This window comes from Myotis nattereri, assembly GCF_964212035.1.
Source record: "Myotis nattereri genome assembly, chromosome: 2".
Lineage (NCBI taxonomy): Eukaryota > Metazoa > Chordata > Mammalia > Chiroptera > Vespertilionidae > Myotis > Myotis nattereri.
The window spans coordinates 103468050-103482596 of record NC_138076.1 but is presented as its reverse complement, the minus strand read 5'-3'; the positions used below and the strand labels follow the sequence as shown (position 1 = coordinate 103482596).

Genomic DNA, 14547 nt, shown 5'->3' with positions numbered 1-14547 from the left:
TATGGGACATTTCACAAATTTGCGTGTCATCCTTGCACAGGGGCTATGCTAATCTTCTCTGTATCATTCCAATTTTAGTGAGCACTGGGCTTTTCTTACTGTTCTCTTTCTTGTCTTGTAGATGTAAGATTAGATAGATTATTAGTTATTTTTCTTAATTTTTGAGGCATGCCTGTAAATTTATGAACTTCCCTCTCAGGACTGCTTTCATTGTGTCTCACAGATTTTGAGTTGTTGTGTGTTCCTTTTTGTTTGTTTCCAGGAATGTTTTGCTTTCTGCCTTGATCTCATTGGTAATGCATTCATTGTTTAATAACAATCTAGAACTCTCCATGTGTGAATATTTTTAGCTTATTTTTATTGTACTTGATTTCTAGTTTCATACCATTGTTATCCTAGAAAATGCTTGATATAATTTCAATTTTCTTGAATTTTTTAAGACTTATTTTGTGTTAGAGCATGTGGTCTATCCTTGAAAATGATCCATGTATACTTGAGAAGAATGTGTATTCTGCCTCTTTGGGATGAAATGCTCTGTAAATATCCAAAAATCTCTTTGATCTAGTGCAGGGGTGGGCAAACCTTTTGACTCGAGGGCCATAATGGATTCTTAAACTGGACGGGAGGGCTGGAACAAAAGCATGGATGGAGTGTTTGTGTGAACTAATATAAATTCAAAGTAAACATCATTACATAAAAGGGTACGGTCTTTTTTTTTTAGTTTTATTCATTTCAAACGGGCCGGATCCGGCCCGCTGGCTGTAGTTTGCCCACGGCTGATCTAGTGTGTTGTTAATGATGCTATCTCCATATTGATTTTTTGTTTAGAATGTCTATCCAGTGGTTCCAGTGAGGTGTTATGGTCCCCTATTATGACTGTATTGCTATTAACCTCTCCCTTAAAGTCTTCTGAATATATATATATATATATATATATATATATATATATTAAGTGACCAGATTATTATGACCACCTGAACGTCCAGACCATTATAAATAGGGAAGCAGGTTGTTTACCATGACAGAAGTGATTTTTTTTTCTGAAGATATGGGTAAACAACACGATTTAACAGCCTTTGAATGTGGGATATATTTGAACGTGAGTGGCCAGATTATTATGACCACCTCATCAGTTATTATGACCACCCCATCAGTACTTTGTTGGGCCACCTTTTGCCTTCAATACTGCGGTGATTCTTCTAGGCATTGACTCCACGAAATGTTGAAAGGTGATGTGAGGAATCTGACACCATATTTGATGGTTGTGGAACCAGCTGCCTGATGGCTCTTTTAACTTCGTCCCACAAATGCTCAATTGGATTGAGATCTGGTGATTGTGGGGGCCACCTAAGCAAGGTAAAGTCTCCCTCATGTTCTTGAAACCACTTCTGCACAATACGAGCACCGTGGCATGGCGCATTGTCTTGTTGGAAGAAGCTATCTCCATTGGGATACGCCATCGACATGATAGGATGAACTTGATCAGCAATAATACTTAGGTATGTTGTGCTATTCAGACGTTGTTCCACATGAATTAAAGGGCCCAAATCATGCCAGGAAAACAAGCTCCAAACCATAACACTGCCCCCACCAGCTTGAAGGGTTGTACTCATGCATGTGGGGTGCATGCTTTCATGGTGTTTCCGCCAAATTCTCACTCTGCCATCTGCATGATGCAACTGGAAACGTGATTCATAGGACCATATGACTTTTTTCCAATGCGCAACTGTCCAATCCTTGTGTTCCTGTGCGAATTGGAGATGTTTTATCTTGGTAACTGCAGACAGCAAAGGTGTTTCAACAAGCCTTTGGCTTCCATATCCCATACAATGCAGTGTATGGCTAATTTGCCTACAAACATCAGGTGTAGAGGCCTGGAGCACAAAAATTTTGTGCACTCAGGGGGTGGGGGGCGGGGGACGGGTCCCTCAGCCTAGCCTGCGCCCATTCGCAGTCCAGGACCCCTTTGGGGGATGTCCACCTGTCGACTTAGGCCCACTCTCTGGGGAATCAGGCCTAAGCTCGCAGTCAGACATCCTTCTGGCAGTCAGGGAGCCCTCAAGGAATGTCCGACTAAAGGCTTAGGCCCCCAAGGGATTGGGTCTAAACCATTAGTTGGACATTCTTAGTGCTGCCACGGAGGTGGGAGAGGCTCCTGCCACCACCACTGTGCTGGCCAGCCATGAGCCAGCTTCTGGCTGAGTGGCACTCCCCATATGGAAGTGCACTGACCACCAGGGGGCAGCTCCTGCACTGAGTGTCTGCCCCCTGGTGGCCAGTGAGCATCATAGCAACCGGTCATTCTGCCATTCAGTCAATGTGCATATTAGCCTTTTATCATTATTATATAGGATGTCCCTATTTCCCCCCTTTGCCCCTCTACCCAGCTCTTGCCCCCCACTTCTCTCTGGCCATCACCATACTGTTGTTTGTATCCATGGGTTGCGCATATATTTTCTTTGGCTAATGCCTTCTTTAAATTCACTTCTTTAAATTTTTATTTTCAGATAAGTGTTTATAACTGCACTATTACATATTTCCTATTATATCATTTAGAATTAAGATATTTTTTAATTGAACCCTTGTAAATTTTAGCACAATTTAATAAATTATGCTAGAAGCAATTAGGAGATTTTTCATGTAATGCAGATACATTTCAATTAATATTTATTAATTTTTAATTATTTAATATTTTAATTTGAAATAACCTCATACATGTAAAAAAAACTATAAAATACTACAGCATATTATATATACCCTTCACCCAATTTCTTAGGTGTTAATAATTTAAACATAACCATTATACAACTAACAAAATTTGGAATATAGTTTTCTTATAATCTCTTTAATGTTACTTAATCCGTTTACTTTGTTTTTGTTAATCTTCACCCAAGGATATTTTTTCATTGAATTTTAGAGAGAGTGAAGGGAAAGGAAGAGACACATTGATTGGTTGCCTCCTGCACATGCTCTGATAGGGACTGGGGATCAAGCCGGCAACTGAGGTACATGCCCTTGACTGGAATCAAACCTGGGACCCTTCAGTCCAAAGGCTAATGCTCTATTCACTGAGCAAAACAGGCTGCAGCTTAAGTCATTTACTTTTAATCTATATGTGTCTTTATATTTAAAGTGGGTTTTCTTTTTGATTCACCCTTATAATCTGTCTTTTAATTGGTACATTTATGCCACTGACTTTCAGAGTGCTTACTGATAGAGTTACTATCATATCAGGTGGCTTCTGGGGCTTCTGGGTCTGGCCTGCGGCCCGGGATTGGATCCAATCATGGGCAGGAGGCAGGCGGCTTCTGGAGTCGCACACAGGGGTCGTGATGGCGGCTCATGCTGGCGGCTCGTGCTGTCCTGCCCTGCCTGCAGTATTCAAATTAGCTGCCTTCTTTGTTGGTGGTTAATTTGTATATTGTGCTGATTAGCCAATGGGCGGCATAGCGAAGATATGGTCAATTACCACGTTTGCCTATCATTAGATAAGAGAATATATATATATATATATATATATATATATATATATATCCATCCCATGTTCAAAGGCTGTTAAATTGCATTGTTTACCCATATGATCAGAAAAAAATCACTTCTACTGTCATGGTAAACAACCTGCTTCCCTATTTATAATGGTCTGGCCCTCTAGCAACTTTAGCGTGGAATTATAGCTAATTTGCCTACAAATGTCAGGTAGACATAATAATCTGGCCACTCATTGTGTGTGTGTGTGTGTGTATTATATATATATATTACATATAAGTTCATCAAGATTATAGCCTCTTGTTGGAATTATCACTTTACTATTATTTAGTGACCTTCATTGTCTCTTGTTTTGGCCTTTGTTTTGAAGTCTATTTTGTCAGATATGAGTTTTGCTACCCCAAATTTATGGTTCATTTCCTTTTGCAGAGAATATGTTTTTCCATCCCTTAACTTTCAGTCTGTCTGAATATTTTGTTCTGATATTGATTTCTTGTAGTTAGCATATATATATGGTTCATGTTTTTAATTCATTTAGCTACCTATGGCTTTTGATTGGAGCATTTACTCTACTTATATTTAAGGTTATTATTGATAGATACTTATTTATTTCCAATATTTCTTTATAACTATCTCTCTCTCTCTCTCTCTCTTCCTCTCTCTCTCTCTCTCTCTCCCCCTTCTCTCTTCTTCTTCTTCTTCTTCTTAAAACACTCCCTTTAACATTTCCTACAATGCTGTTTTTGTAATAATGTACTCTTTAGCCTTTTTTTTTAATCTGGAAAGTTCTTTATTTTCTTTTCAATTTTAAATGATGACCTTCCTGGATAGTGTAGTCTTTGGTTTTGTTTTACATTACTTTGAATACTTCTTGTAGCTCCTTTCTGGCTTGGAGTGTTTCCATTCAGGAATCAGCTAACAATCTCGTGTGTAACTTTCTGTCTCTCTTTTGCTGCCTTTAAGATTCTTTCTTTGAGAGATAGAGGAAGACATAAACAGATGGAAGAACAAACCGTGTTTATGGATTGGTAGAATCAAAATCATTAAAATGTCCATACTACCCAAAGTAATCTATAGATTCAATGCACTCCCCATTAAAATACCAATGGCATATTTCACAGGCCTAGAAAGAACTCTCCAAAAATTCATCTGGAATAAAAAAAGACCCTGGATAACTGCAGCAATCCTGAGAAAGAAGATCAAAGTAGGAGGGATTTCAATACCAGATATCAAGCTGTACTGAAAAGCCACTGTTCTCAAAACTGCCCGGTACTGGCATAAAAACAGACATACAGATCAATGGAATAGAATAGAGAGCACAGAAATCAACCCAAACCACTATGCTCAATTAATATTTGACAAAGGAGGCAAGAACATACAATGGAGTCAAGACAGTCTCTTCAAAAAATGGTGTTGGGAAAATTGGACAGATACGTGCAAAAAAATGAAACTAGACCAACTTACAACTTAAACAAAAAATAAATTCAAAATGGATAAAGGACTTAAACACAAGATGGAAAATCATAAATATATTACAGGAATCCACAGGCAGCAAAATATAAAACATATGCCGAAGCAATATCTTTACCGATACAGCTCCTAGGGCAATGAAAACGAAAGAGATAATAAACAAATGGGACTACATCAAAATTAAAAGCTTCTGTACAGCAAAAGAAACCTTCAACAAAACAATAAGAAAGCCCACTTCATGGGAGAACATATTTGCCAATGATATCACCGATGAGGGTTTAATCTCCAAAATTTACAGGGAACTCATACAAATTAACAAAAAGACTATAAACAACCCATTCAAAAAATGGGCAATGGACATAAACAGATACTTTTCGAATGAAGACATAAGGAAGGCCAAGAGACATATGAAAACATGCTCAAAGTCACTAATCATCCGAGACATGCAAATCAAAACCACAATGCAGTACCATCTCACACCTGTCAGGTAGGCTATCATCAACAAATCAACAAATGACAAGTGTTGTCGAGTGTGTGGAGAAAAAGGAACCCTCATGCACTGCTGGTGGGAATGCAGACTGGTGCAGCCACTGTGGAGAATAGTATGGAGTTTCCTCAAAAAACCAAAAATGGAACTCCCATCTGCCCCAGTGATCCCGCTTCTAGGAATATATTTCAAGAAACTAGAAACACTGATCAGAAAGGATATATGCACCCCTATGTTCATAGCAGCCCAATTTACCATAGCTAAGATTTGTAAACAGCCTAAGTGCCCATCAGCAGATGAGTGGATTAGAAAACTGTGGTACATCTACACAATGGAATACTATGCTGCCATAAAAAAGAGGGAATTCTTACCATTTGCAACAGCATGAGTGGAACTGGAGAGCATTATGCTAAGCGAAATAAGCCAGTCAGAGAAAGATAAATATCACATGAACTCACTCATTTGTGGAATATAATGAACAACATAAACTGATGAACAAAAACAGATCCAGAGACATAGAAGCATGGATCAGACTGTCAAACCTCAGAGGGAAGGTACGGGAGGGTGGGGATAAGGGGGAGAGATCAACCAAAGGACTTGTATGCATGCATATAAGCCTAACCAATGGACACAGACACCAGGGAGGTGAGGACATGAGTGGGGGGTGGGGGTGGGGGGTAATGGAGGGATAAAAACACATATGTAATCCCTTTATCAAAAATGAAAAAAAAAAGATTCTTTCCTTGTATTTAATGCTTGTCATTTTAATTATGATATATCTGAGCATGGATCCCTTTGAGTCATCTTGAATGGAATTCTCTGCTTCTTGAACTTCTGTGGCTTTTTTCTTCACCAGGTTAGGGACATTTTCTGTTATTATTTCTTTAAATAGGTTGTCTATTCATTGCTCATTTTCTCCTCCTTCTGGCTTCTTTATGATTCCAATGTTGTCACCTTTCATGGTGTCCCTAATTTCCCTTAAACTATCCTCCTGCTTTTTACTTCTTTTTTATTTATTTCTGCTCTCTTTATTTTTTCTAGCTTATCTTCCAAATCACTGATTTAATCTTCTTCATTCAATCTGTTTTATTTTTTCAGTGTATTCTTGATGTCAGATATGTTATTGTTCATTTCTGATTCTTATCTATTGTTTCTATTTCTTGTTTCATGCTTTTGTAGTTTCCACTGAGTTCTTTAAATTTATCACTAAGTTCCTAGAGTATCCATATATTACTTTGAACTCTATATCTGATAAATTGCTTTCCTCCATTTTGTTTGACTCTCTTTCCAGAGTTTCCTCCTTTTCTTTCATTTGGGAGTTGTTTCTTTGTCTCTCCACTTTTTCTGTCCCTTTGTATTTGTTTCTAGGTATTAAATCAAACTGTTATGCCTCCAAATCTTTGTGGGTTGGCCTTATGTAGTAAGTATTTTGTGGAACCAAGTGGGACAATTTCTTTGATCTTCTGAGCTAGGTGCTCTAGGAATGTCCTTTGTGTGATTTATTTTGGCTCTCCTGTTGTAATTGGGTCTTGAATGTTATCCCATTCATGGATGTAATCTCCTCTCAGACACCTGGTAGGCTACGAAATCATCCCCAACTACATCATGTGAGCTGTGTGCAGTTGCTGACAGAACAAGACAAAATAAGAAACAAAACAAAAACATACACAAGAACCCTGAAACAATGTCAAAAGCAATCACAATATAAGAGAAAATTAGGAAAGATAAAAGAAAAGAAGAAGAATAGATGAAAAGAAAAATCAAGAAGAAAAAAGGGGAAGAAAAAGGCACATGAAAGGGCAGAGTTGAAAGAAAAAATAAGAATAAAGAATTGGAAAAGGAAAATAGTATGAAAGAAAAGAGAAAAGTATGAAAAGGAAAACACTTTGAGAAAGCATAAAGGAAAATACACTGAGAAAGCATAAAGACAAAAAAAAATAAGAAAAGGAAAAAATGAAGAGAAAGCAGGAGAGAAGAAAAAAAAATAGAGTAAGTAAAGGCATGACAGCCAAGCTGGTGAGGCTTTGTGGTTGAGTGTTGACCCATGAACCAGGAGGTTATGGTCACTGTTTGATTCCCAGACAGGGCACAATCTTGGGTTTCAGGTTCGATCCCTAATAGGGCACTTGCAGGAGGCAGCTCATCATTGATGTTTCTGACTCTCTCCCTTCCTCTCTCTGAAATGAATAAAATCATTAAAAAGAAAAGAAAGGGGAAGAGAAAAATTAGATATATGAAAGAAAAAAGAGAAACTAAAAATATAACAAATCAATAAAGAAGAAAGATAAAATAAAGAAGGGGGAAAAATGAAGTGGATTTGTCTCAGAATATAGTGTCTCCTGGGAACTCCCTTTCAATAATGCTCATTTGATAACTGAGGCTGATTGTTTTGCCTGCAAATTCTGGGCCTCACACTGTCAGAAACTGTCCTCCGTTGGCTCTCAGCAACCTGTTTGAAGCTTCAAGTGATCCACAGTTTATGTCTGTGGCTACACATGAGAGGGGACAAGTTGTACTCTAAGGCCAGTTTGATAGCAACACAGGGGCCGAGGGATGGGTCAGCATCCCCAGGTTCTTAATCACTCAAATGTCTGTTTCTGAAAGGGCGTTAGACAGAATCAGGAATATAGTCCTCAGGATCTCTCTTGAGGGGAAGGTCCATTCAGATTTCAGGGCAAGTAGTGGGTGTGTTTTTCCATCCCAGAGCTACTCCTCTGAGAGTATCCCAAAATATTGCCCTGGCCTCAGCTAGGTGAATATCCTTGTATGCAGTCCAGTGGGAATAGCTGGAAACCAGGAGTTTCTATCAGCTCTCCCATGAGGGGGAAGCACCAGTCAGATTCCTGAAACAGTTGGGACAGAGGACTCCATCTCCAAGCCAGTCACTGATAGTCCCTGATACTGTTCAAACCCTTCAGCTAGGCTTCTGCTGCTGTCTCCTCTGCAAAGGTCAAGATGCAGGGTGTGACAGGCAGGGCTCCTGAGCCTGGGATGAGCTTTCTCTCCTAGGGAAGGGTATTTTCCTTTAGCATTTCCTTTTCTTGGGCTGTAGCTTCTGGGAGGGGCCAGTAACTCTCAGGAAAATTGCCATTTTGATTTGGGGTTGGTATGACCAAATTCACATCTCCCAGCTGTCCCTTTTCTACCTCTCCCTCCAGTGTTTCCCACCTCAACCTCTCCTCAGGCACCTTTAGTCTGCACTGCCCTCCCTCCATTCAACCTTCAGGTGAGTACCTACAAATGAAATCCTGTGCTCTGGATTTAAAAAACAAACAAACAAAAAAACTATGGCTTTTGCTCTGACTGGCTCTGGTCTCCTCAGTGCCAAAAGCCCTGCCACCTTTCACACCTGGATGTTACAGGGGCTGCTGTGCTGGAGACAAAGACCAACAAGTAGCATAATAAATGTGAGAGGTCTGTCAGAAGGCTGATGGACCTTGGGCTTTTGCAAGGTTCTGTCGAGATAATGGTGGCTCAGGGCAATCTCCTAACCTGATAATCTTTTACTGTCTACCAAATCTTACCTTTGATATGTGTGTTTGCTTTGCTAAAGGGCAAATGTATATTCTAGTAAATAAAAAGCTATGGGTCCGGAGATTTGGGGAGCCACTCCACTAGAGAGTAGGTTTCCACCTGGTTCCTCATGCCTTATAAATTTATATTTCTTATCTAGTATATCCATTTATGCATGGCCTTTTCTCCAGATTCTGAATCCTTGCTGCAAAAGGTTGCGGCACTGCTGTTCTCAGCTCTGGTGCTTTAGGCTGTGTAGCCCAACCTGGGGCCCAACCCTTGATCTTGTCAGGGAAAAACACACCCCCTGCAGCTGACAGATCCCTCTTTGCTGTCAGCCTGCCTCCAGTGGAAGCTGGGCCTGCCCCTTTCATGACTTCACCCTTCCTACAGGTCTCCAGGTGTTTTCTGTTATTCCTTGTTATGTCTCCTCCTTAGCTGACCTCAGTTGGTAATTCCAGGTGAATGTTCCCCAATTTAACTTTATTTCCAGTTCTGGCCCTAGGGGGAGGTGCAAGAAAGTTCTGCCTATTCCATCACAATCTTCTCTCTTTAGAAATATTTTGATAGTGTTTTTTCTTAAGCATTTTAAGTATAACATCTCACTGCCTTCTGAATTCCATTGTTTTTAATGTGAAATCAGCCATTAATTTTCTAGTTGTTGCCCTGTACATGATGAAACAGTTTTCTCTTGCTTCTTTCAAGATTTTCTTTGTTTCTTAATAGCATGACTATGATGTTTGTAGGTCTATAACTCTTTATGTTTATTTTTCTTGGGCTTTATTGTACTTCTTGGCTCTATAGATTAACCATTTTCATCAAATATGGGAAGTTTTCTGCCATTATTTCTTAAAATGTTAGTTTTGCTTCTTTATCTGTGCTTTTTCTGTGACTCCAGTACAGGTATACTTTATGTTGTCCCACAGTTTAACTGGGACAACATTTTCTTTAGAACAGATAGCTTCCATTGATTTATCTTCAAGTTCACTGATTCTTGTTATTGCCATATCATATCTTCTATTGAACCCCTTTAGTAAAATTTTTAATTCACTTAATGTACTTTTCAAATCCAGAATTTCCATTTGGTTCTCTTTGATAATTTCTTTCTCCTCTGTCAGGTGGCTCCTCTGTCCAGGGACCCAATTGACGGAGGAGAGGCACTACCCCTGGGCTAAAACCGGTTCTGCAATCCTGGTTGCCCAAGAGACCTTGCAAGAGGTGGGCATGGTGCCATTGTGAGACATGAGGTCAGGCTTTGGACTGGCACAATTGGCCTGCAGACACGTGGAGCAATCTGGCATGGGGGAAGGGCCGAGCCATTGGGCTCACAGCATAGGGGGGACCTGGATTGTAGGGAGGCATGGGCGGCGAGTGGCAGTCCATGGGCTGTTGGCACCTCAGGATCCTAGGACAGATCAGACATTCTGTAACAATGCATGAAATCAACATCAACAATCTTGATAAGCAACAGGTTCAGCTCCTGGCAGAGATATGTATTTTTTTAAATATCTATCTATCTATCTATCTATCTATCTATCATCTATCTATCTATCGGGGTCTGGAGTATGTGTATATATAAAGACAATGTATATATTAATAATACATAGACAAACATGTAAATTAACTGTCCCTCTGCTATGCTCACCAGCTGATCAGGAGAGTATGCAAATTAACCCAACAAAGATAGCAGTTAATTTGCATATGTAGGGGCAAAGCAGAGGAGCGAAGACTGAAGGCTCCATCTGGAGTGAAGGCCTGGGTCCCGGGTGCCAGAGGAAAATGGGTGCCAGCAGCCAGGGGAAGGGAAGGCCTATTGCACAAATCTCTTCATGCAACAGGCCTCTAGTATATATATAAAACCCTACTATGCAAATAGACTGAATGGTGGAACAACTGAACAACCGGTAGCTATGACATGCACTGACCACCAGGGGCACACACGGAACATAGCGGGCATCGACAGCAGGAGGCAGAGTGTAGTACATGGCCGGTGTCAGCCACGGAGGGATGGTGGAGCAGGTGAGCAGGGGTGCCAGACGAAGATGGGACACCGGTCGCTGTCATCGGTGTGAGCCTCTGGTGGTTACTGGAAATTCTTTGCTCCCGCATGCCGTAGTCCTGCCTGGTGCTCGCACCTGCTGCTGGTACTGGAGGCACTGCTTATATCTGCTGCCAGCGCCAGAGCCGCCACTCACACCCGCTGTCGGCGCCCAGCACCAGTTCTGATCACTCAGCACCGTCAGTGGGTGTGAGCGGCAGCTGTAGGCCCCAATCGCCCCTGAGGGCTTCTCCACCTCCCCCTGCTCCTGAGGGGCAATTGAGGCAGTAGCCACCACTCGCACCCACTGACAGTGCCAGCCACGCTTCCACCCGCTGCTGGCACTGGCCCCAATCTCTCCGTGCCATCAGCGGGTGTGAGTGGGGCCACATGAGAGCAGTGGCAGCGGGAGTAGGGCTGCTGGCAGACAGGGGACCAGGGGCACAGTGGGAAGGGCTGGGCAGGGGCATGAAAGATGGACCGAGACCTGCCCCTGTGTCCACCACAGCCTCACAGCCCACAGTTCCTTTCAAGGTGCATGAATTCATGCACCGGGCCCCTAATATATATATATATATTATTGATTTCAGAAAGAAAGGAAGAAGGAGGGAGAGATTGAAATGTCAATGATGAGAATCATTGATTGGCTGCCTCCTACACGTCCCCAGGGAACCGAACCCACAACACAGGCATGTGCGCTTGACTAGAATCCAACCAGGACCCTTTGATCCCCAGGCCAACACTCTATCCACTGAGCCAAATCAGCCAGGGCAGAGATGTGTATTCTTATTGATGAAAATGACAATAAAATTGGGCTGAGACCAAGAAGAATTGTCACCTGAATGAAAACATTGAGAAAGGATTATTGCATGGAGCTTTTAGTGTCTTCTTATTCAACACTGAAAATAAGCTCCTACTACAGCAGAGATCAGATGCTAAAATTACCTTTCCAGGTTGTTTTACCAATACTTGTTGTAGTCATCTCTTAAGTAACCCAGGAGAGCTTGAAGAAAATGAAGCAACTGGAGTAAGGCAAGGAGCACAGAGGTGTTTTAAAGGCTGAACTGGGAATTCCCATGGAACAGGTTCCTCCAGAAGAAATTAATTATCTGACTCAAATTCACTAAAAGGCCCCGTCTGATAGTATCTGCGGAGAACATGAAATTGATTACATAGTGTTTGTGAGAAAGAACGTGACTTCAGATCCAGACCCTAATTAATGAGATTAAAAGTTATTACTATGGGTCAAAGGAATTGGTGGAAGAAATGTTGAAAAAGGCGGCCAGTGGTGAAATTAAGATAACTCCATGTTTCAATGTATTGCAGAGGCTTTTTTCTTTACATGGTGGGATAACTTAAATAATTTGAATCAGTTTTTTGTCCATGAAAAAACACACAGAATGTGAATGTGGAGATGAATGATTAGTAAAATACTAAAAAATGTCTCTACTTAGTAAACTTAAAATGATTTTTTAAAAATTGGGTTCCCCATTAGAATTCTCATTGGATACGTTGATATTTTACATCCCGAATTTGTGTGGAAAATTCTTATTTGTATCACAGACCCCACATATACGCACTCTTATTTGTAAAGGACATTTATGAAATATTATTTTTAAAAAGCAAATCAATTAAACTTAACCTGTTTAAACAGTCCTGACAAATTTGAACAAATAAGTGAAGCTCTTTATTTTCAATGTGTTGAGACATTTTCAGAACTTGTAGAGCACTTTATTTGCCAGGTGCTTTACATATCATTAAAATTTTATCATAGTCCAGAAAAATGTGCAACAGAAACTGTTTGCTGAACTATTTCAGAACAGCTCAAAATAACTTTCCATATTAAGATGTTAAACTAGGGGTGCAGGTCCAAGGTAAAAAATGGTATGTGTCCTGATTTCTATCAAGGTCTGTGTTCTCAGAATTACAGAGGACAGACAGGATATTTGTAAAATGGAAATTGGGTCATACTCTACCATAGGGATTCTTACCACTGGTTCTGTTAACATTTGAGTTGGGTAATTCTTTGTTGTGAGGGTTCATCCTGTGCCTTAAAGGACAGATAGCAGCATCCTTGGGTCCTACCCACTATTTGCCATTGGTACCCCCCCACACACACCCCAACACAGTAACAGTTACTACAGATGCCAAATGTGTGCTGGAGGGCAAAGGTGCTCGCGTTGAGAACCACTACTCTACAAAGTCATGTCATATTGGGGGGAAGCAGAGGGAATTAAACAGAAAGGTTAATGTTTGTGTTAAATGGAATTGGGGTCTTGAGTATGTGTATATTAATATTTAAACTGTACATTGATTGATTCACTTTTTAAAACTCTTGCATAAATTTCTCAGTTTGAAATCTCAAGACAGCTTTATTATCCTTGAATGCTATGTAATAATAATGAAAAAGAAAAAATTGTTTCTTACAAGCTAAATATTTTATAAATTCAATGGAAAAATCCATTTCTTGTTAACTCTGGACAGTTAATTCATAATTTCAGGGAAAAGTGTCACAAGTATTAATTTTACTGAAAAGTAAAAACAATTTAAAAATTACATTAAAATTTTTTAATCTCATACTTTGTTGAATTATTCTTTATTTCAATTTTATTCTATAGGCATGATTTTATTTAGGTCTTTGAATATTGTCACCATAATTCCTTAAAGTCTTTCTAAGCTCAATGCTAAATCTGGGGAAATTCAGAGAGTTTCACCTGATTACTTTTTTTTCTGGGCATGTATCATATTTTCTTGTTTTTTTTGCATGTCATCTAATTTCTTATTGAATACTGCATAAAATAACAACTCTAGATTACTAGAGTTATTTTATTCTCTGAGGGTTACTGTTGATTATTTAATAACTAGCCTTAACTAAAGCTTTGAAGTGTGTCTCAGACATAATGACTCTACTCATTCTTTTTGTTCCTTGTTGTTTTTTTTTAATATATTTTATTGATTTTTTTACAGAGAGGAAGGGAGAGAGATAGAGAGTTAGAAACATCGATGAGAGAGAAACATCGACCAGCTGCCTCCCGCACATCCCCCACTGGGGATATGCCCGCAACCCAGGCACATGCCCTTGACCGGAATCGAACCCGGGACCCCTCAGTCCGCAGGCCGACGCTCTATCCACTGAGCCAAACTGGTCTCGGCTTGTTCCTTGTTTTTATTTTTAAGTTTGGTTTTCCAAGAATCACTAATGTATTCACATAGGTCAGTGTTCATGCAAAGATTTTTCACACGTTGTGCTTAAGGACCACAGCCAGTAATGCTCTTTTGCTCTCCTGATGAATTTGTGTGTGGCCTGGAAAACAAGCACATTCAAAATTCAGGCCACTTGCAAGTCAGCCTCAGCTTGTAATTTCCACCAAGCTTCCTTGTGTCTTTTCTATGCATGTGAATATTCTATCTGCCAGGAATGTATATGTGACTTGGGCTTATTTCTGTCTCTACCTGCACACAGCCTGGAATAAGTGGAGAGCTTATCAAACCCTTTGATTGGTTTACTTCCTGGAAATCCTTGTTAAATCTTGAGCTAGTCCACCTGTCCACT

General features: G+C 40.2%; 1 pseudogene across 1 annotated transcript; it reads left to right on the top strand.

Moving 5' to 3' along the window:
* Positions 1-10367: 10367 nt before the first annotated feature.
* LOC308514492 (isopentenyl-diphosphate Delta-isomerase 1-like) lies at positions 10368-12400 on the top strand (annotated as a pseudogene). The gene is made up of 2 exons: positions 10368-10449; positions 11769-12400. The product of its transcript is annotated as an isopentenyl-diphosphate Delta-isomerase 1-like (transcript).
* The last annotated feature ends 2147 nt before the right edge of the window (positions 12401-14547 follow it).